Below are 23,346 nucleotides of genomic sequence, written 5' to 3' on the forward strand. Positions count from 1 at the left end.
GGAAGGGATATAATATAGATATCCCATTAGTCATGGCTGAAACCAGTGAGAAAAATGTATAAAAGAATCAGTGAAATGAAAAGTTGTTTCTTTGAAAGTTTTAACAAGATTGACACACCTCCAGGCAAAGCTAACCAAAAGGAAGTGAATCATAAAAATATCAAAGTTAAAGAGGCAAAGACATTAAGGACATTCAATCCTTCTATAATTTGCATTCTGCCAACTGAAAAAAATCTTTCTTTAATTAATTTCTAAATCTTTATGATCTACTGAAATTAAATCAAGACAATGTGAATAATTTGGAGTCCCATACTAACCAATGACACAAAAACAGTAATTTTTCCAAATAAAGGAAGCCCAGACCAGATGGATTCAGTGTAGAATTTGACCAGATATTTAAAAAACAGATAACACTCCTGCATTTATTCCTCAAGCTAGGAAAAGTAATTCATTCACACGCATTCTTTAAAGTCAGAGTTAACCTATGTTGAGAGAGAGGGGGGAGGGGAGGGGAGGAGAGGGGAGGGGAGGGGAGGGGAGGGAAGGAGGGGAGGGGAGGGGAGGGGATGGGGGGAGGGGAGAGGAGAGGAGAAGAATCAGAATCAGTGCAGAGAATGACTTACAGGCCAGTCTTCCTGATGACATATACATACAAATTCTCAATAAAATTCTTGTTAATCAAATTCAAAATCACATAAAAATATCATTCACCACTCTCAAGGTGTCTTCATTCCATCATGCAGATGTGATTTATCGTATACAAATTGACAAATGTATTCTACCACATAAAACAACTAAAGGACATAAACCATCTGAGCACATTACTGGATGAAAAGGGGGGAGAGGGCTTTAACAAAATTCTTTATCCACTCCCGAAAAAGGGACTCTAAGGATGTAGAATAATGCCCAACAGCTGCACAGCCAGCATTATGCGAAATAGAGAAAAATTCAAAGTAATTCCATTACACGCAGAAATAAGACAAGGCTCTCCATGCTTTAATTCCCTATTCAATACAGTACTTCTAGTCTTAGGTAAAGTGAGAAGACAACTGTAGTTCTAAGGGATACAAATGAAAAGGGGAGAGTCGAATTTTAATTATTTAAAGATCATATGATTCTACCAAAAAAATACCTAAAAACTTATCTCTAAAAAATGAAGTCTCTTAAAGCTGATAAACACATTCATAAAAGTATCAGAATGCAAGATTAACACATAAAACTCAGTAGCCTTCCCGTATATCAATAGCAAAAAGTGGGAAAGAAATCAGGGGAAAATTCCACTCAAAATAGTCTTAAAATATATAACAAAACACCCTGGATAAGCACACTTATAAAGCATACTATTAGTAAGAAGACATATGAAGCACCCACGAGCCATCCTGAATACATATAAGAACTTTCCAGCTGATGTTCTGAAAGACCTTAAAGACTTGAATAAATCAAAGCTTTTATAGTTTTATGGATAAGTAGATAATATAATAAGGTCAGTTTTGATAAATTAATAAAATACAATAAATCGTGATTAGAAATTTTTACTACAATAAATCACCCACTTTTATGAAACTCAGAAACTTGACTATAAATATTCTACTATGAGACAAAGGACAACTTTGAAAGTACAGAGAGCTAACCTGTTTACAGATAATTTTAAAGAGAAAAAAACAGGGAGGCAAAAATGTAATCAGGAGCAGCTCTCTGTCCCCAGACCCTGTGAGAGAGAGACCCAACCGCCTGGTCAGGTGGGCACTCCTGAGGCTGCAGAGCAGAAGAGACCACCAACACTGCTCACCCCTGCCCACATCCCTGGCCCAAGAGGAAACTGTATAAGGCCTCTGGGCTCCTGTGGGGGAGGGCCCAGGAGCGGCAGGACCCCTGCCTGAGACACCGCCGGAACCTGAGGGAAACAGACCGGATAAACAGTTCTCTGCACCCAAATCCCGTGGGAGGGAGAGCTGAACCTTCAGAGAGGCAGACAAGCCTGGGAAACCAGACAGAGACTGCTCTCTGCACACACATCTCGGACGCCAGAGGAAAAAGCCAAAGACCATCTGGAACCCTGGTGCACTGAAGCTCCCGGAAACGGCGGCACAGGTCTTCCTGGTTGCTGCCGCTGCAGAGAGCCCGTGGGCAGCACCCCACGAGCGAACTTGAGCCCCGGGACCACAGGTAAGACCAACTTTTCTGCTGCAAGAAAGCTGCCTGGTGAACTCAAGACACAGGCCCACAGGAACAGCTGAAGACCTGTAGAGAGGAAAAACTACACGCCGGAAAGCAGAACACTCTGTCCCCATAACTGACTGAAAGAGAGGAAAACAGGTCTACAGCACTCCTGACACACAGGCTTATAGGACAGTCTAGCCACTGTCAGAAATAGCAGAACAAAGTAACACTAGAGATAATCTGATGGCGAGAGGCAAGCGCAGGAACCCAAGCAACAGAAACCAAGACTACATGGCACCATCGGAGACCAATTCTCCCATCAAAACAAACATGGAATATCCAAACACACCAGAAAAGCAAGATCTAGTTCCAAAATCATTTTTGATCATGATGCTGGAGGACTTCAAGAAAGACGTGAAGAACTCCCTTAGAGAACAAGTAGAAGCCTACAGAGAGGAATCGCAAAAATGCCTGAAAGAATCGCAAAAATCCCTGAAAGAATTCCAGGAAAACATAAATAAACAAGTAGAAGCCCATAGAGAGGAGACACAAAAATCCCTGAAAGAATTCCAAGAAAACATAAATAAACAAGTAGAAGCCCATAGAGAGGAGACACAAAAATCCCTGAAAGAATTCCAGGAAAACACAATCAAACAGTTGAAGGAATTAAAAATGGAAATAGAAGCAATCAAGAAAGAACACATGGAAACAACCCTGGATATAGAAAACCAAAAGAAGAGACAAGGAGCTGTAGATACAAGCTTCACCAACAGAATACAAGAGATGGAAGAGAGAATCTCAGGAGCAGAAGATTCCATAGAAATCATTGACTCAACTGTCAAAGATAATGTAAAGCGGAAAAAGCTACTGGTCCAAAACATACAGGAAATCCAGGACTCAATGAGAAGATCAAACCTAAGGATAATAGGTATAGAAGAGAGTGAAGACTCCCAGCTCAAAGGACCAGTAAATATCTTCAACAAAATCATAGAAGAAAACTTCCCTAACCTAAAAAAAGAGATACCCATAGACATACAGGAAGCCTACAGAACTCCAAATAGATTGGACCAGAAAAGAAACACCTCCCGTCACATAATTGTCAAAACACCAAACGCACAAAATAAAGAAAGAATATTAAAAGCAGTAAGGGAAAAAGGTCAAATAACATATAAAGGGAGACCTATCAGAATCACACCAGACTTCTCGCCAGAAACTATGAAGGCCAGAAGATCCTGGACTGATGTCATACAGACCCTAAGAGAACACAAATGCCAGCCCAGGTTACTGTATCCTGCAAAACTCTCAATTAACATTGATGGAGAAACCAAGATATTCCATGACAAAACCAAATTTACACAATATCTTTCTACAAATCCAGCACTACAAAGGATAATAAATGGTAAAGCCCAACATAAGGAGGCAAGCTATACCCTAGAAGAAGCAAGAAACTAATCGTCTTGGCAACAAAACAAAGAGAATGAAAGCACACAAACATAACCTCACATCCAAATATGAATATAACGGGAAGCAATAATCACTATTCCTTAATATCTCTCAATATCAATGGCCTCAACTCCCCAATAAAAAGACATAGATTAACAAACTGGATACGCAACGAGGACCCTGCATTCTGCTGCCTACAGGAAACACACCTCAGAGACAAAGACGGACACTACCTCAGAGTGAAAGGCTGGAAAACAACTTTCCAAGCAAATGGTCAGAAGAAGCAAGCTGGAGTAGCCATTCTAATATCAAATAAAATCAATTTCCAACTAAAAGTCATCAAAAAAGATAAGGAAGGACACTTCATATTCATCAAAGGAAAAATCCACCAAGATGAACTCTCAATCCTAAATATCTATGCCCCAAATACAAGGGCACCTACATACGTAAAAGAAACCTTACTAAAGCTCAAAACACACATTGCACCTCACACAATAATAGCGGGAGATTTCAACACCCCACTCTCATCAATGGACAGATCATGGAAACAGAAATTAAACAGTGATGTCGACAGACTAAGAGAAGTCATGAGCCAAATGGACTTAACGGATATTTATAGAACATTCTATCCTAAAGCAAAAGGATATACCTTCTTCTCAGCTCCTCATGGTACTTTCTCCAAAATTGACCATATAATTGGTCAAAAAACGGGCCTCAACAGGTACAGAAAGATAGAAATAATCCCATGCGTGCTATCGGACCACCACGGCCTAAAACTGGTCTTCAATAACAATAAGGGAAGAATGCCCACATATACGTGGAAATTGAACGATGCTCTACTCAATGATAACCTGGTCAAGGAAGAAATAAGGAAAGAAATTAAAAACTTTTTAGAATTTAATGAAAATGAAGATACAACATACCCAAACTTATGGGACACAATGAAAGCTGTGCTAAGAGGAAAACTCATAGCGCTGAGTGCCTGCAGAAAGAAACAGGAAAGAGCATATGTCAGCAGCTTGACAGCACACCTAAAAGCTCTAGAACAAAAAGAAGCAAATACACCCAGGAGGAGTAGAAGGCAGGAAATAATCAAACTCAGAGCTGAAATCAACCAAGTAGAAACAAAAAGGACCATAGAAAGAATCAACAGAACCAAAAGTTGGTTCTTTGAGAAAATCAACAAGATAGATAAACCCTTAGCCAGACTAACGAGAGGACACAGAGAGTGCGTCCAAATTAACAAAATCAGAAATGAAAAGGGAGACATAACAACAGATTCAGAGGAAATTCAAAAAATCATCAGATCTTACTATAAAAGCCTATATTCAACAAAACTTGAAACTCTTCAGGAAATGGACAATTTCCTAGACAGATACCAGGTATCGAAGTTAAATCAGGAACAGATAAACCAGTTAAACAACCCCATAACTCCTAAGGAAATAGAAGCAGTCATTAAAGGTCTCCCAACCAAAAAGAACCCAGGTCCAGACGGGTTTAGTGCAGAATTCTATCAAACCTTCATAGAAGACCTCATACCAATATTATCCAAACTATTCCACAAAATTGAAACAGATGGAGCCCTACCGAATTCCTTCTACGAAGCCACAATTACTCTTATACCTAAACCACACAAAGACACAACAAAGAAAGAGAACTTCAGACCAATTTCCCTTATGAATATCGACGCAAAAATACTCAATAAAATTCTGGCAAACCGAATCCAAGAGCACATCAAAACAATCATCCACCATGATCAAGTAGGCATGCAGGGATGGTTTAATATAAGGAAAACCATCAACGTGATCCATTATATAAACAAACTGAAAGAACAGAACCACATGATCATTTCATTAGATGCTGAGAAAGCATTTGACAAAATTCAACACCCCTTCATGATAAAAGTCCTGGAAAGAATAGGAATTCAAGGCCCATACCTAAACATAGTAAAAGCCATATACAGCAAACCAGTTGCTAACATTAAACTAAATGGAGAGAAACTTGAAGCAATCCCACTAAAATCAGGGACTAGACAAGGCTGCCCACTCTCTCCCTACTTATTCAATATAGTTCTTGAAGTTCTAGCCAGAGCAATCAGACAACAAAAGGAGATCAAGGGGATACAGATCGGAAAAGAAGAAGTCAAAATATCACTATTTGCAGATGACATGATAGTATATTTAAGTGATCCCAAAAGTTCCACCAGAGAACTACTAAAGCTGATAAACAACTTCAGCAAAGTGGCTGGGTATAAAATTAACTCAAATAAATCAGTTGCCTTCCTCTATACAAAAGAGAAACAAGCCGAGAAAGAAATTAGAGAAACGACACCCTTCATAATAGACCCAAATAATATAAAGTACCTCGGTGTGACTTTAACCAAGCAAGTAAAAGATCTGTACAATAAGAACTTCAAGACACTGAGGAAAGAAATTGAAGAAGACCTCAGAAGATGGAAAGATCTCCCATGCTCATGGATTGGCAGGATTAATATAGTAAAAATGGCCATTTTACCAAAAGCAATCTACAGATTCAACGCAATCCCCATCAAAATACCAATCCAATTCTTCAAAGAGTTAGACAGAACAATTTGCAAATTCATCTGGAATAACAAAAAACCCAGGATAGCTAAAGCTATCCTCAACAATAAAAGGACTTCAGGGGGAATCACTATCCCTGAACTCAAGCAGTATTACAGAGCAATAGTGATAAAAACTGCATGGTATTGGTACAGAGACAGACAGATAGACCAATGGAATAGAATTGAAGACCCAGAAATGAACCCACACACCTATGGTCACTTGATTTTTGACAAAGGAGCCAAAACCATCCAATGGAAAAAAGATAGCATTTTCAGCAAATGGTGCTGGTTCAACTGGAGGGCAACATGTAGAAGAATGCAGATCGATCCATGCTTATCACCCTGCACAAAGCTTAAGTCCAAGTGGATCAAGGACCTCCACATCAAACCAGACACACTCAAACTAATAGAAGAAAAACTAGGGAAGCATCTGGAACACATGGGCACTGGAAAAAATTTCCTGAACAAAACACCAATGGCTTATGCTCTAAGATCAAGAATCGACAAATGGGATCTCATAAAACTGCAAAGCTTCTGTAAGGCAAAGGACACGGTGGTTAGGACAAAACGGCAACCAACAGATTGGGAAAAGATCTTTACCAATCCTACAACAGATAGAGGCCTTATATCCAAAATATACAAAGAACTCAAGAAGTTAGACCGCAGGGAAACAAATAACCCTATTAAAAAATGGGGTTCAGAGCTAAACAAAGAATTCACAGCTGAGGAATGCCGAATGGCTGAGAAACACCTAAAGAAATGTTCAACATCTTTAGTCATAAGGGAAATGCAAATCAAAACAACCCTGAGATTTCACCTCACACCAGTGAGAATGGCTAAGATCAAAAACTCAGGTGACAGCAGATGCTGGCGAGGATGTGGAGAAAGAGGAACAGTCCTCCATTGTTGGTGGGATTGCAGACTGGTAAAACCATACTGGAAATCAGTCTGGAGGTTCCTCACAAAATTGGACATTGAACTGCCTGAGGATCCAGCTATACCTCTCTTGGGCATATACCCAAAAGATGCCTCAACATATAAAAGAGACACGTGCTCCACTATGTTCTTCGCAGCCTTATTTATAATAGCCAGAAACTGGAAAGAACCCAGATGCCCTTCAACAGAGGAATGGATACAGAAAATGTGGTACATCTACACAATGGAATATTACTCAGCTATCAAAAACAACGAGTTTATGAAATTCGTAGGCAAATGGTTGGAACTGGAAAATATCATCCTGAGTGAGCTAACCCAATCACAGAAAGACATACATGGTATGCACTCATTGATAAGTGGCTTTTAGCCCAAATGCTTGAATTACCCTAGATCCCTAGAACAAACGAAACTCAAGATGGATGATCAAAATGTGAATGCTTCACTCCTTCTTTAAATGAGGAAAAAGGATACCCTTGGCAGGGAAGGGAGAGGCAAAGATTAAAACAGAGACTGAAGGAACACCCCTTCAGAGCCTGCCCCACATGTGGCCCATACATATACAGCCACCCAATTAGACAAGATGGATGAAGTAAAGAAGTGCAGACCGACAGGAGCCGGATGTAGATCGCTCCTGAGAGACACAGCCAGAATACAGCAAATACAGAGGTGAATACCAGCAGCAAACCACTGAACTGAGAATAGGTCCCCCGTTGAAGGAATCAGAGAAAGAACTGGAAGAGCTTGAAGGGGCTCGAGACCCCAAAAGTACAACAATGTCAAGCAACCAGAGCTTCCAGGGACTAAGCCACTACCTAAATACTATACATGGACTGACCCTGGACTCTGACCCCATAGGTAGCAACGAATATCCTAGTAAGAGCACCAGTGGAAGGGGAAGCCCTGGGTCCTGCTAAGACTGAACCCCCAGTGAACTAGACTATGGGGGGAGGGCGGCAATGGGGGGAGGGTTGGGAGGGGAACACCCATAAGGAAGGGGAGGGGGGAGGGGGATGTTTGCCCGGAAACCGGGAAAGGGAATAACACTTGAAATGTATATAAGAAATACTCAAGTTAATAATAAAAAAAAAAGAATAAAAAAAAGAAAAAAAAGAAAAAAAATGTAATCAGATTAAAAAATTGAATAGTTACATAAGCAGTGTGATGTGGTTGGCAGAGTGGAGATTTCAATAGAACACCACATGAGACCCATTGTCTAACACCAGTATTCTCTGCTGTGCCCACAGTGACCATGGTATTATCAGTGGTGAGCTCCACAGTATGATTTGTTTCTGTTCCTGGTGTTGCTGCCTCCAAACCCTGTTTCTTTAACTCACAGAGAAGCTTCAACTAAAACAATGAACAATTTTTGCATTGAAAGCAATTGGTTGCTTGTACAGGTAGTTTACAATGAAGACCTCAAGCAGTCTTCCCTCCATCTTCCTGGTTTACCAAGGAGGTTGTTTGCTTTTGCTTTTGCATTTTGTTTCATTTTGGTGATTTTTTAATTTAATTTTGTTTTGTTTTTGTTTTTGTTCTATTCTTTTCAGGATGCATGGAGTGATCAAGAAGTGGCGTGAAGAAGTTCAAGTCCAAATTCACAGGGCCAGAAAGACCCCAGTCTTTCTGACAGGTCCACTGTGTTTGCTTCATAAAGGCTTTTTTCCTTTTGCCTTAACTGTTCCCAATTTCCACACTCTTGGAGCCTGTTATCCAGGCATAGTTAGTAACATGTATATAATACATATATATTCAATTTCAATTTTCTAATTGTAAAAAATGATCTGAGTTTTTGTCATAGTTTTCTAACTGCTCCACCTCCCACCCAAAACCAGAGACAGGCGTTGAGTCCTGTAGGGCATGATTTTGATGCTTAGATCAGAAATCTTCCTGTGAACACTGAAGGTCTTGTTCCCAAATTGATTCTTGATAGTTCCATGAAGATGCTCGTGGCTAATCAGCTGGGTGGCATAGGCAGGACTTCTAGTTTCCCTGTAGGCAGACTGGTAGATGCAAGGGAGGAGGAAAGATTTGATACTTCAGAGGGAATAAGAGCCACCAGCCATGTGAGATCTAGGGTAGAGTGGCCATTGGTGGCCTCCCAGACTGGGCTTGGTGTAGCAGGCAGGAGGTTAGAAACACAATAAGCTGAGAGCAGATTTAGGTGCTGAGCTATGACTAAAGGCAACTGAGGAACTGAGCTGAGGGCTGATTTAGAGATGTTGAGCTGGGAGAGAAAAAGAGGACTTGGTATTTGGGAAAGGCTTAGAAGAACCTGGCAATTGAGCTAAAACACATCAAAAGTATCTTAATGTGTGTGTCTTTCTTGTGCAGTCCAAGGGAACATGGGCAGGGCTGGTAGCTTGATCTACCTAGAGCTTAAAGTGAGGCAGTAGGAACAACACTCTACAGAGTCCTATGAGAGCAATCCATGGCCATAAAGAGCATATCTAAAGTCACCTTGACTAAGAGAGTTAGAGATGACCCAGATGTAGCTTTTGATTATAACCATTCCTTCCTTGTATCTTTTAGTGTTTCACTTGCTCAGGAATATTAGTAAAGAGGGGAATATGTCTCTAAAGGCTATTCTTGGTTGTTACATTGTCTTCATCTGAGAATAACCAAACCCCAAAGGTAGAGGGAAATCTGTGAGGGATTTCTGCTTAATATAAAGTCAAATCAACTTCAAATCTTGATCTTTGAGGTAGGAAGTCGCACCTTTAACACAGAACTTTAATCCCGATCTATTCTTCTGTTTTCGTTTTTCTTTTAGTCATCTACAGATACATCTTTACTAGGAATGAGTCCTTCTCACTGGAGACTAGAGAAGAGACCTACAGATCCATGATAATTAAATGTCATAGTAAAACACCAAAGAAAATGTCAAAGTGTGAATGGAAGAAATATTTTAGGACAGTGTTTTGCAAACAACTTCTTTCACAGATAGTCTTGGAAGGAGAGCTCTGCAACTTTGCATTTCATATTTGATTTTGCTCTTACTCTAACGAGGATCAACACACAAGTGCTTGGGATTTTCTGGGCAATTAATCACCTTTATGAACAGAGATGAATGCACCATCTGCTCTGTTGTCTATGTTGTTATGGCTACAGTGAGGACCAAGTATGCTAAAGCTCTTCATCTGATTTTTCAAACAGCATCCTCATACAAGTGTGGACTTCTGTGGGTGTGGGAGGGCAAGGTTGAGTACACTGACTGAGAGCTGTGAATGCAGAAGTGGGATGGTGCCTGCAGGAGGGAGGGAAAGGTCTGTGTGTGGCTCATAAACAAATTCACATTATCCATTGATATAATAATCATTTAGGAAGTGGACTTCTGCAAAATGACTTCAGCTGACCAACAGTAGTAGGAAATCAACAACAGATTCATTGGGGATTTAGGTCAACTGGATTGTGAAACATGGGCTTAGAGGAAGAGACAGCACATGAAGAGTGGAAAATCAAGCCAGTGTTGTCTGTTAAGCTTCTCAGCACCATGGTTAGAGCAACAGTTCTTAGCACTGAGGAAAAGAAAAATAAAAGCCCATTTGTTGAAAATCCCAGTCACCAGCAAATACTAACATTCTCTGTGATTCACGTCAACTCACAGTGGCAGTGGCCCTCAGCATGGCTGGACGACTGCTGTCAGCATGGGCCCTTCCTGCCACCCCTTTCATAACTGCAGATTTCCAGTCTGCTTCAGCCAGGTCATCGGCTCCCCATTCTGTGGCATGGATATTAGATCACTGCATCCACCTATGCAGTCTTTCTTTACCTGTGAAGACCTGAGGAACTGTTCTCCCTCTGGTGAGCTCTTGTAAATAATCTTGAATTGCATTGGTGATGTTAGTGGCTGTGATGTTCACAAATTGCAGAAGACCAGGTTAGAAAGGCAGTTGACTGAGATTTCTTGGGTCTTTCTGCAATAGGGGAAGGTGGGCTTGATGAACACGACCACCTTCCCAGATGGGAACTTGCAGCTCACAAACTCCTGAGCCATGCTGACAAGCTGTGGCTTCCTGGGAAGGAACATTCAGTTGAAGGTACTGGTGCTGTGTAAAACTGCAATCCTGATCTATTCTTAACCATGCATTCTACTTGAAGCCCATATAAAAGCATGCAAGAAAGAAGCTTTTAAATTTTCCTGCTTGCACTCACATTGCTACCAAATCCTTTCCCTCACAGATATTAGAGCCTCCTTACTGAGGATTTAACCACATACTGATGTCCAGCTGAGACAACCAGCCTTAAGGACTGATCAACTCCTGGATTCTTGGACTTTCCATATAGCCAGTCATTGTTGAATTAGCTGGTCCATAGGCTGTGATAATTGTAACAAATCCCTTTTCTCTATACAGAGAACTTCATCCTTTAAGTTGTTAGGAAACACTGGCTTCTACACCAAGTATCTAGAGAAGACCTTTTAGCACAGTTTGTGTCTAATAATAGTTTCAGCTCAGTTACAAATTCCCAATGGCCATATTCCCTTGGCATGATTTTCATATGACGCTTTGATACAGGCCTTCTTATTTTCTATAGTTCTTTGCAAAAGAATTAAAATAGTAATAGTAATCTACCAATGAAATGCACAGTAATATATTTGCATGAGTGCATCAGAGAGAAAGATTATAGGATAAAGAAGAATTGGAAAACCAGATGTCTTTGCTTCTGTGGACCAAGACCTGGAAACCCCAACTACAAAAAAAATCTGATGACAAATTGTGGGAGGTTTGTTCTTTCCTTCAATCATGTGGGTCTTAGGGAAGGAGCTCAGGTGTCAAGAGTTGGCAACAATTACCTTTATTTGCTGAGTGGATTCACCTGCTGAATACCTCATTCATGGAACCAAAGAAACTCTGTATCCATCCTGGTATTCTGTGTATATATCTATGTATCATTCGTAGAGTGGATACTTTTGACTGGTGGTTTGAAAGCAGCAGTCTGGAGACCCACAGGATTACTTCTTCCATACATTAATTTGGGGGCTCATGTTTGGTCTCAGAAGTCCATTCCAGGAGCTGCTTTACAAGAATCATTCACTGACCTGGAAGAAACTCTTTTTAGAGGCAGTGAGATCTACTGGAACAATATCAACCATCCTTCTCCCTTCCCAGTTTTGAACTGAATCATTCTCCACCAAAGGCCTGTGGTCTCTGCTGCAGGCTGCATCCCCCAGGCTGTCTGAAGCTTGCTCATAGCAGTGCATTTATGGTACGGCAACATGATTGCCTTACCCCTTCATCCCCAGGAGAGTTTTTCAGTTCTTCATTTCATCTGATGGGTCTAATCTACATCGTCACCCAGGATGAGATATGGGAGTTCTGCTCCAACCCTCACAGTAAGAGATGCTGAGATATGATGCTGTGTCCACTAATGCCCTACATGGACGCCTGGCAGTTTAGACAATAAGCATGCCTAGCCCATGTATGTATTCCACAGGTCTCAAGAAACTTCTCTCTTTGGTTGAGTGTGATCCACTTCAACTAATACAGTACAAAAGGAAGGATAAAAGTCAAGTGCAGGGGCATTTGCTTAACATTGAACCAAAAGGGTAACTCGGTTTCAGGTAGACTCCACTGCCCCCGACTGGCCTCTGTGGCAATTGCAGGTATGTGGTTCACAGCACTTACAGTAGGCAAAACACTTACGTATAAAAGAAATAACAATAATGGTAATGATAGTAAACTGAACCAAACAATCATCCAAAATAGGCACCAAATATTTATTCAAGGCCAACAACATAAAAATTAATTATAAAAAGGTTTTTTTAAAATATGGAATTCATTATCTCTCCTATGTGGTTCCAAATGAGACTATATTTCAAGAAACCAGACACCGATAGCTCTGGTTTTCCTGATTTCTCTTTTTACTCCATTGGTGAATGTTTTCATTTCCTGAGAATCATTAGAGCAATACTGTTGAGTTTCTCATTAGTTTGTTCTATGTGATCTCCCTGGAGTACTGTATTTTAGGAGTAGCTCAATATATGACCACAAGGATGCAGCAGGAATACGTTTTCCATCATGAAATTGGTATCCACACTGGGCCACACCAGTCACATCGAAAGTCCAATCCACATGTGTAGCTCTGGCTGGCTGGGAACAAATTATGAATCCCAAAGTTCCTGCAAGTTTCAGTGATCTATCACTGCCTATGGTTTCTGGGATTACAGGACTATGACGCCACACTAACTAATCAAGGCTCTTAACATTGAAGAGTTGAGAAACACATTTTATTCATAAAAATATATTAATGTTTTTCAAAAGAGGCTTAAAGGATACAGTCATAATATAAACTATATGACTTTAGCAGAATTACAAATCTATTACAAGAAAATTAATAAAGAATAAATAACAAAACTTCAAACAAAACCAAACAAAACCAACACCTGAAGCAAACAAAACTCAAAACAAAAAACAAACACAATAATTTAGCTAAGCAGGATTCTCTTGCTGAAGATTTAGCACCACAGTCCTACAGCCTGTGGTGGCCTTGGAAACACAGTGGAAAGGCTGTCAGTCACCAATTGCAATGCCCTTCAAAGATGAATGTAGCTATGCCTCTTTGGGGCCTTTGTAGGTCAAGGTCTTCCAAGGCTAAGATGAGACATGTACAGGATTTGGTTTCCAGTCTTTGAAATTCTCTTGACTGGTGTCCACTAATATTCTTGAAGATCCCTCAGGACAAGCACTAATTTACACTCTGAGACTCCTCCTGGATGCCCAGCAGCTCTTGATGTGCCTCAACACATCTCTGAAGCCCTCCCATGTTCATGTTCAGTGCGAGGGGAAATCCAATGTCTGGATGGAAACCCACTTCCCTTTCCTACCTGGGCTACAGCATTTCCTCAGCTCAAATATTTTCACTCCTAAGGAGATAAACATTTCAAAAAGTTCATCCTCTCAACGTGTACCAATAGATTTATAAGCATATAATATCTAGCATCCAAAGTCCTCCTGATGCACATTTCCTGAAGCCCTTAGCTTTCTTCATTTTAGTAACGTGTCCTGCACCAGGCAGTGCTTCTTTAGAGACACTGTTTCTCCTTGGCTCTGAAAGGGCTGCTGGGTCTTAGGTGCTGAACAAGTTTCTTCCTTTTGCATTAAGCTGTTGACAGAATGGTTTCTTAATTTTTTTCATCTTGAAGAACTGTCAAAACTCTTACTGTCCCTACACAGTCAAGTCTAGTAATGGCCTGGTCCAATCCTACAATCATGAGAACTGAGCAACTGCAGGTCCGTAAAATCAAAGTTGAGCCACTAGACATCTCTGAAATGCTGTTTTAAAAGTGGGATTCAGTTGTTACTGTTTTTGAGTCATTTCAAGCATTACTCAGGCACAGAGTGCTTTCTCAAGAAAGGAAGAGGAATTCTGAATCCTCTCATTGACATTGGGTTTACCTTACTTGTGGAGTATACACTTCATATCTTGGATAAATCCTGCATGCCACACACATCAGAGAGCAAGACAATTATTTGTAGGATATGTGTGGGTGTCTAGATCATTCCGTGGTAACTCGTGCTACATACATGTTTGAGGAACACACCTGTTCAAAGATAGCATGACCTCCTTTGTTTTGCATGCTTCTTTAACATATCTAATTACCCCAAGTTACACCATTTGCGTATATTTCTGGGACACAGATTAAACTCATAACACCCACCGTTAATCTCTCTACTGGAATTCAGAGCTGCATGGTAAATAATTTTTGGAGTCTTTAGATCCTGATTTTGTTCCAAAACTCAGCAAGTATTGATCGTTCTGTAAACTCAAATGTAACTTTTATCTTGGTATTTTAAACATTTGAGGGTCAGGCTCAGACCTCATCAGCTACATGCACTCACTCCACTGTCAGTAAGATCCAGCCATGCTTCCTGAATGCCCTGTTTGCTGTGACTACCTAGTTGTACTGTCATGTGATACACAAGTGAGTTCCCATACAGTTTTCTTTATACTCAAGGGATCTGATCAGAATCTATGATGTGGAGAATAAATCTCTTTGTGCTAAATGTAGGTTGCCACACTGCTTCTGGATAATTTTTGAATAGCATCTTGTATACCTGTATGTGATTTTTAGGTGATTTCTCATTATGTAGTAACACTTCATATGACTCCACAGCATCATATTATTGGAGGTTTCCAGGTCAGGTGATATCTTGTCCCTCCTGGCCGTGGTCTTAGAATTGTGTGAGTGTGCCTAGATCAATCTGTGTGGCCCTAAGGGATTCTTCTTGATAAATTATGATCTACTGATGGTGTAATATGTACAGCCTTTGATACACAGCCTTTGACCTGTGCAAAAGAAAAATGTCTATAGCAGACTGATCTGGTAATGTCTTGGCCACTACATGATTCCCTTAGCTAAAATATGTCTACGTGTGCTTATTCAGGGCCAAACAGATCCATGGGGAGCACCTACCTGCCTATAAATGTCAACTATTACCCAGATGTCCTCTATAAATACTGTCTGAGGAACAGTGACTTCAATTCATGTGTGAAACTGAAGAACACTCAGCCATTTTGTCCAAATGACAAAACAAATTATTAAGACAAGGATAGAGGGATTGCTTTCTTCTCTGAAGAGCATTAATTAAGCATTACACACAAATGTGCGATGTGAGGTAGTTTCAACATTGTACTGGGGAAGTATTGCGTAAACTGGCATGAAATGTGTCTTCATTAGTAAAGCTATTGTGGGTAACAGGAAGAAATAGGAGAGAGAGAGAGAGAGAGAGAGAGAGAGAGAGAGAGAGAGAGAGAAAGAGAGACACATACACAAAGAGAGAGTGAGAAAATATGCCTTGTACACATGAAGCCAGAAAAGAATTTGTGGATCTAGAAGACAAGGTAGGAAGGACTGCGTGTAAATCCCAGTAACTGAGAAAGCAGCCTGGAGCCAGTTGTGTTATTGAGACTTCAGACAGCTTGGCCTTTACACATGTGACACAGCAGACTTCCATGAGCAAATCCTTAGCCTGGAAGATGTAGTTATGGTAGCCAAGAAAACCAAACACAGAACTGTCCCCTTTGTCTTCCTCTTACTACTCTGATCTCCCACATCACAGGAGGCTGAATGGTCTTCCGCAAATCCTGAGACCCAGCTCACCAGGGACAGCACCTGTCTTCAACAGAGCTTCATCTGAGCCTGCCCTTGGCCTGTGGTGGATGTGCAGGAAGTGAGCTGACAGGTGAAACCTTGCCTAGCTGGGTCTCAAAGTGCAGCTTGAGACTCACCCACTGTGATTGTCAACACTTCCATGTCTCCATTGGGAGGGCAGTGTCACAATGTCCTCCTACTGTCTTCTCACTGCATTCACATGCTTCGTGTAACACAAGCTCATTCACAGTTCCACAGGATGCAGCATAGCCTCAGAGCCCTCATGTCTGGCCACAGAAGCCAAGAGAGCAAGGTCACAGTTCACAGTGACAATGTAGCTATGCCAGGGCCTTTCCTCCAAGTTTTACTTTCAAGTGTATTCTTTTATTGCAATATATGCTACTCTTTCTAGAAGGGCATGTTGTGGGAGAGCATTTGGATTCTGCCCCATCCACAGTTCACAGATTTCTTACATAGACTCCTACAGGATTTCAGTGGTAAGGTTTCCCTAAAGTTGTATGCAAACTAACTACACACACACACACACACACACACACACACACACACACACGGTGTAAGGATAACAGAGACGTGCATGTTGAAGTAAAGTTAGGACAGTTGATCTAGAAGATAAGATGTGAAGTGTTGTGCTAAAGTCTAAGACCCCAGGATGGAGGATGGGAAACAATTGGGAGTGGGGCTTTCCCACAACTTGGCCACATGAACAGTGAAGTATGAGACAACAGACCTGCATGGTCAAAGCCAAAGCCCAGGAATGCACACAGTCTATTGAATGTGATTGCAGCTCATCTCTCTGATCTGTAATGGAAGAGTTCAGGTGTTTCCCACACACACTGATATGTAGCAGCTGAGGGCCAGCGCCTCTCCTGCATGCTACTTCATTACAGTCCAACCCTCGCACCCTGAAGGACATTCAAGAACAGACCTGAGAGGTGATCTTTTGACCTAACTTCATATAGAGCTGAATCTGAGGATGACAGCAGTCCCAGAGCTCTGTTGAGCAGGGGGTGCTTTCCTCTGGCTCCCTTAGCAATACTTCAGAAAACCAAGGAGACAGCCTCCTCAGGCCTATTCACAGCTGCACAGGATGGAACTTGGCTTCAGAACACCATAGCCTGTAGGTACAGAAGCCAGGATGAAAACTACAGACTCCATCAGCACTCAGTTGCTATGGAGATGCCCAGAATCACAGGTAGATCTCTCTAGATCCCACAACTGTAGATAGAGATGCCTTGTAGGGGTAGAACATGGTTGTTTTGTTCCCCAACTTACTGCTCAGGACACCTAGAGAAGTCAGGAAGGAGCCAGTCCCTGTTCTGATTCACTAACAGTTCCTCACTGCACTAGAAAACTGCCTGCCAATCACACGTGTTGACTCAGAAATCTAAGGGGGCCACTGTCAGGGAATGGCGGTCAGAATAACTCTAGTGGAAAGCCAGAGATGATGAGGTCTCAGCTGGAAGCTCTTCTCTCTCCCAGACATTAGTGTCAGACACAAACTGCACTATAAGAAGTCAATGGCAAAGGAGTCAGCCCTGCGCTGAGGATACCAAACTAGTCTCTCCCTTCTTTCTGACGACCTTTGTTCTCTAGGCAAAAAGAGTAAAAGCCATGAGCTCTTAGGAAAACAGCTGTGCCCTTCCCAACAACTGGCTTCTGGAATGTAATGATGTAAAGTCTCTGACTTCCAGGAACTACAACAAGCAGGGAGGTCCAGTTGCTTCAGAGAGGCTCTTAGCTCCTGATTCCCATACCTGGAAGGTTCAGCTCAAGGCTATCTCTTCAAGGAAGCTCCTCATCCTCTGCCCAGGACTCACTGAGCTTTCCCAAGGACCATTTATTTCTTCCTTTTTTACACCAGGACAGAAAGCCAGCTTCCTTCTCCCCATCTCTGATTTCCTCATGCTCTCCATTCTCCCTCCCAAAAGGCCTGCTTACCCTGGACAACACGCCAATTAGTGAACCCTAGAGGCACTGAAGGAATATCCAAGAGGTAGCTAGTGTCACCATTACACTTGTGACCTCACAGAAGACGCTAGGGCTCTCCTGGATACAAGAGATTGTTCAGGGAAGGGACTGCTGATGACGTCACTGGGAACTGCCATGGCCAACCTGCTAACCAGCTTTCCTTACAGTGACCAGATTCTGAGGTGCCATCTCCAGGAGCCTCCCCGTGACACACTGGAACCCTTTCCGTACCTCCTCTGTCCGAAGCTAGAGATTTCTCTTTGCTCCATTAGTGGTCACTCGTTCTGAATGGGGAGAGGTGGTCAGGGGCTTGGCTTGGGTAGACAAGATCTAGTGACATGGGGTGGAGGAGATTCTTCTGGACGATTGTTCTATTCCATGTCCATTCCTGAGACATACAGTCCAATTGGCTAGGTTTTCCCTGTTTCCCAAAGGCCAGGATTTTCCCTCCAAACCTTTAATTTAATGGATATTGTATTACATTTTCTTATTGTGGATGCCTTGAAAGGGAACTTTATATATATATATATATAGAGAGAGATATAGATATAGATATATAGATATATATGTGGATGTGTACTCAAAAGATAGATCTGTTTTGCAATTCTATTTTTTGCAATGATCATGGCAACATCGGGGCCCAGCTACACAGTGAATATAAAAGTGTAAATGCTGTATACCTAGTTCAAACGATAAACTTCCAAATCATTACTTTCTCCAAAATAACCAGACATCAGTGAGCCAAGGACAACATGGACTGTAGATTGCTGTCCTGTAGTCCCATTAAATTCCACTTCTCTAATATTTACCTTCCTGAGTTCCCAGGGCCAGGCCTGAGGATGTTGGAGGTTTTAACATGATCCTATATTCATGCCAAACATAAGATTCAGGAGAAGGGGAGGGAGTGGATGGGCGTGAGGTCCAAAGAAACCTCAACATTAATGGGTCCATAAGTTCAGGAGGGAGTCTGTTTGGCATTGTCATCTGTGGCTTCTATGTTCTTGACCTAGTTGTGCAGAATCCATGTTAAAATTCCACCTAACCTCATAGCTGTAAGAATGTAAAAAAATCACCACGTAGGTGCCCCGACCCGCAGGGCAGTCGACCAGGGTCTGGGGTCCACCTAGGAGAGAATGGGGGACAAGAAACGCAAAGAGCAGACAGCAAGTCAAGAGGTCTGATCAAGCTGACAATTTTTAATTTTTCTCAGGCTGAAGATATACTGGTAGAAGCAAAATGTGGGGAGGGGTTGGGTGACCACAAAGAATGGGCCTGGCTTGATAACCAGGATATTGGCCAGGTAAATCGGCCAAGCGGGGGAACAGCAGGGTGGGTTGCCTAGTGACCTGACCATCAGTGCCTGACCACCTGTACTCAGTGATCTGACACCTAGATTTATGCTATCTATTGAATTTATGTAGAGCTGCAGGTGCTGCTTTGATCTAACCTAAGGCTATTATTTTTTGTTCTATCATAAGGCTAAAATATAATTGCTTTTTAACCTGAAGAATATTGCTTATTATTCCAGCATAAGGCTAGAACACAATTGCTTTTTAACTTGAAGGCTGCTTTCGCCATCTCAAGGCTGCTCCCAACATCTCCCCCTTTTTCTTTACTTAGAAGGACCATGGTGGTAACAATTTTTCTTTTTTCTTTCTTTTTGCTAAGGTAGGGATAGAGGCCTGACTTCTGGTATTTTTGGCTGGTGTTAACTCTCACGTATGTTGTCTGGATACAGAGGCCCATGAGGCGAACAACACTTAGCTCAGGCAAGGGAAGGCACAAGCAGGCAGGGTGGTCCCGGGCAGGACTTTAAGCCATGAGAGAGCCCCTCGGGAACTGCGCCTGTCTTAGGTTGGAGCAAACCATTCTTACGTCTCTAGGCCCGTCATTGGATAAGGCAGCAGCTTATGGCGGCCCTCCTGTCTTAGGCCTCAAATGGTCAGAGAATGTTGCTCTCTTACCTGTCATTGACTGTCCAGTTCAGCTCACAGGGGGAGGTGGTTGATAGCAAGGCACACACCTCGATCATTCATCTCATGGTGATGGCAATGGACCTGCATATGCCTAGCTTGAGTAGTTTCGGGTTGTTGCTTACATGCCATGAGTGTGTTGAAAATCACGGGTCCCTGTAACCACAGACAAAGTATTAATTAGGGATCTTATAAAGAGCATCAAAAGAGCCAGGCTTGTCTCTCAGGGGGCCCAGGAGCTTTGTATAAAGGCATCCCCTTGTAGTGTCTCATCTCACCTCCCTTAGCAAAGGTAGAAGGAACTTTGTCACCAAGAGGGTGGAGGGCCTGGGACACCTCCCCTTATTAGGTCCTGGGGCAGAAATGTCCTTTCTTAGGTTGGGTGGAGATGGGAGTGGGAAGTGTCTGAGGTGGGATAATATTTTTGTCTTGTGTTTGTTGATCCTCCATAGCCAACCTATGATAATGAATCTGTATAGGTTTAGCCATTAAATCATCTATTTGTCGCTTTATAAAGCCTGTAAGTCTACTGAGAGCCCAAGGGCCAAATGAAATAAGCAAAATTAATCCTACCAGTGGTCCTAAAATGGAGGGCAGTAAGGTGGTAAGCCATGGGGAGGTTGAAAACCAGTTCTGATACCAGCTTTCATCTTTTTTTCTCTCTTTTTTTCTCTTTTCTAAACCTTCTCTAACCTTTTTCATACTCTCTTTTACCATGCCTGTTTTGTCTACATAGAAGCAACACTCTTCTTTGAGTGCTGCACAGAGTCCTCCTTGTTGTAAAAAGAGCAGATCAAGTCCTCTGCGATTCTGAAGGACCACTTCTGCGAGGGAAGACAGAGAGTCAGACAGGTCGTCAACCCCTTGCTGGAGTCTTTGGACATCAGCATCGATGGTAGCGCTGAGTTCTTGGTACCTGGATTTAGAGAGAACGAGTGAAGAGATACCTGTTCCTGCTCCCACGGCACCAAGGCCAAGGAGCACTGATATGGTGATGGCAGAAATAGGTTCTCGTCGCTGACGGACCAAAGTGGGGGATAGGTCAGAAGACTGGTCCTAGAGATGAAAAAATTCCTCTGAACGATAATAAATTAATGGAGGAACTAATTGTACAAGAATACAAAAATCTGACTTTATGGGGGAAAAGGCCTCAGTTGAAAGGCAGGGAGTAAGGCCATCGAGGCAAACCCACCAGGCATCATTAGGGGGCAACAGGTATTGACTGTTTTTATCAGGAGCAAGGGTGAGATTACAAAGGTGGGCATACTGTAAGGGGGGAGTTATAAGGGTAACACAAAGGCCCAATCCAGAGACCTGGGAGAGGGACAAACCATTCCATTCTCCAGGTTGCCAGCAGCAATGTCTAGAATCATTGGTGGGGAAAAAACGTGCCAGGAATAGCAATTCCCTCATAAAAGGGTGGCTGAGAGTGATAACATAGCCAGCAATTATCCATAAGATCGGGGGAAGTAGCATTAAGCGTAAGAAAGGTTTGATTTATTAGGGTAAGGACGAGGTTCTGGGGAGAAGAAACTAACAATGTGGGAACATGATTAGCAGAGGTAGGGGACTGCGGTTCTGAAAGAGATTGGAGTGGAGGTACTAAAATGGGATTAGGCCCAATTGGTATTGGCTTGGAAGCATGGACAGGTTCTTTGAGAAGTTTTATGGTGAAAGTGAGACCTGCGTCTGACCCAACCTGATATAGATGGAGGCCCCATGAGAAGCCATGTGCCCAATCCTTGCCCTTTGCGTGATTGGTAAATTTAATATCTAGGGGAAGACACCAACCTTGGGTGGATGGTTCACTGCCCTTACAGAGGGGGTTGCGATGGAGATAGTTAGAGGGTGGGGGGGAATTTCTAGATACTGTGATGTAATCCCAGGAAGAAGTTGGTTTCCAATAAGTTGTTCCAGTGGTCTCACATCCCCAGGAGGCACAATAGTGATCTGACTCGCCACCACACTTATTGTGGAACGCACAACCTCTGTGATATCCAGGGCATACGTAAAAGTCAGTGGCCTGAAGCAAGGTGCGTCTGATTGCATTATCGCAGCCAGGCTGGGCAGATCTGTGGGTCGAAATGAACAAATTGTGGGTTTGATGGCTCTGAGTGTGGGGCATGTTATCCTCTGGGGCTACTTGTAACTCAAGCTGATGTTCAAGGCCCCAAGGGGCCCCGGCCCCGAGGGCTAATTTACAGAGGTCTGGGTGGAGTGAAGTAGGCCACCAGATAGCAGTAGAGATATGTGAAATTGACCAAGCCACATCTTGTCTTTCTGTAAGAACTATCTAGGTGTAGTTCCAAGGCATATGTCTATTGTTAGAGTACTTGGGCTGTTGGCGATGAGGGATGGAGATCACCTCTGTCAGTAGCAGGATCAAAAGGATCTTTTTCCGGAGCAGCATCTGCAAGAGAAAAGGGATGAGTCTCAGGAGGAGACGACAGCTCCATTCTGGATATTGGTGGGTTAACAGTTCTTATGAGTCTTTCTGGCAACCACCTTGGGCCAGCATTCTCTTTGTCATATATACAAGCAGATCCTCATCCCCAAATGAGGATGGGGTCCGGTCCTTTCCAGTGTTCCGTGAGGGGATCTTTCCATCGTACTAACGCATGGGAATCTTGTGACTTAGGGTGCCACAAACGGTCAGCAGCTGACCTGCCCTCAATATCAAGAGATAGGAAATTAAGTATGAAAAGGGCATGATTGAGCCTATTTCGAGGTGTCAGAGGAGAATAAGCATCTGTGACTGTTGTTAGACATTGAAGCATGTTCTTTAAGGTTTGATGGGCCCGTTCTACTATGCCCTGGCCCTGAGGATTATATGGAATACCTGTAATATGTTTAATACCAAACTGGGCACAAAATTGTTGAAATTTAGCCCCCGTGTATCCAGGACCATTGTCGGTTTTGATAATCTGTGGCTTTCCCATGGTAGCCATACACTGTAAAGTGTGGGTGATCACATCACGTGACGCTTCTCCTGAAAGGGGGGACGCATGAATGAACCCACTATAAGTATCTATGGTGACATGAAGGTATTTTAGCCTTCCGAAGGAGGGAAGGTGGGTGACATCCATTTGCCATCGTTCGTTGGGGACCAGTCCCCGGGGGTTGACTCCTAAGTGGGGAACTGGTAATAATGTGGCACATCCTCCACAGGACTT

At 42.4% G+C, this 23,346-nt stretch overlaps 1 long non-coding RNA gene across 2 annotated transcripts in view; it reads right to left on the reverse strand.

Moving 5' to 3' along the window:
* Positions 1-22,942, reverse strand: part of LOC134482088 (uncharacterized) — a 74,265-nt gene extending 51,323 nt beyond the window's left edge. Inside the window, exon 1 of one of the 2 annotated variants that reach the window (XR_010058112.1) lies at positions 20,165-22,942. This is a non-coding gene — a long non-coding RNA (uncharacterized LOC134482088). Of the gene's footprint in view, positions 1-18,170; positions 18,682-20,164 lie in introns of those variants that run through there. The other variant, XR_010058113.1, reaches the window with a different exon arrangement.
* Between the last annotated feature and the right edge of the window lie 404 nt (positions 22,943-23,346).

This window comes from Rattus norvegicus, chromosome 15, assembly GCF_036323735.1.
Source record: "Rattus norvegicus strain BN/NHsdMcwi chromosome 15, GRCr8, whole genome shotgun sequence".
NCBI classification, from domain to species: domain Eukaryota; kingdom Metazoa; phylum Chordata; class Mammalia; order Rodentia; family Muridae; genus Rattus; species Rattus norvegicus.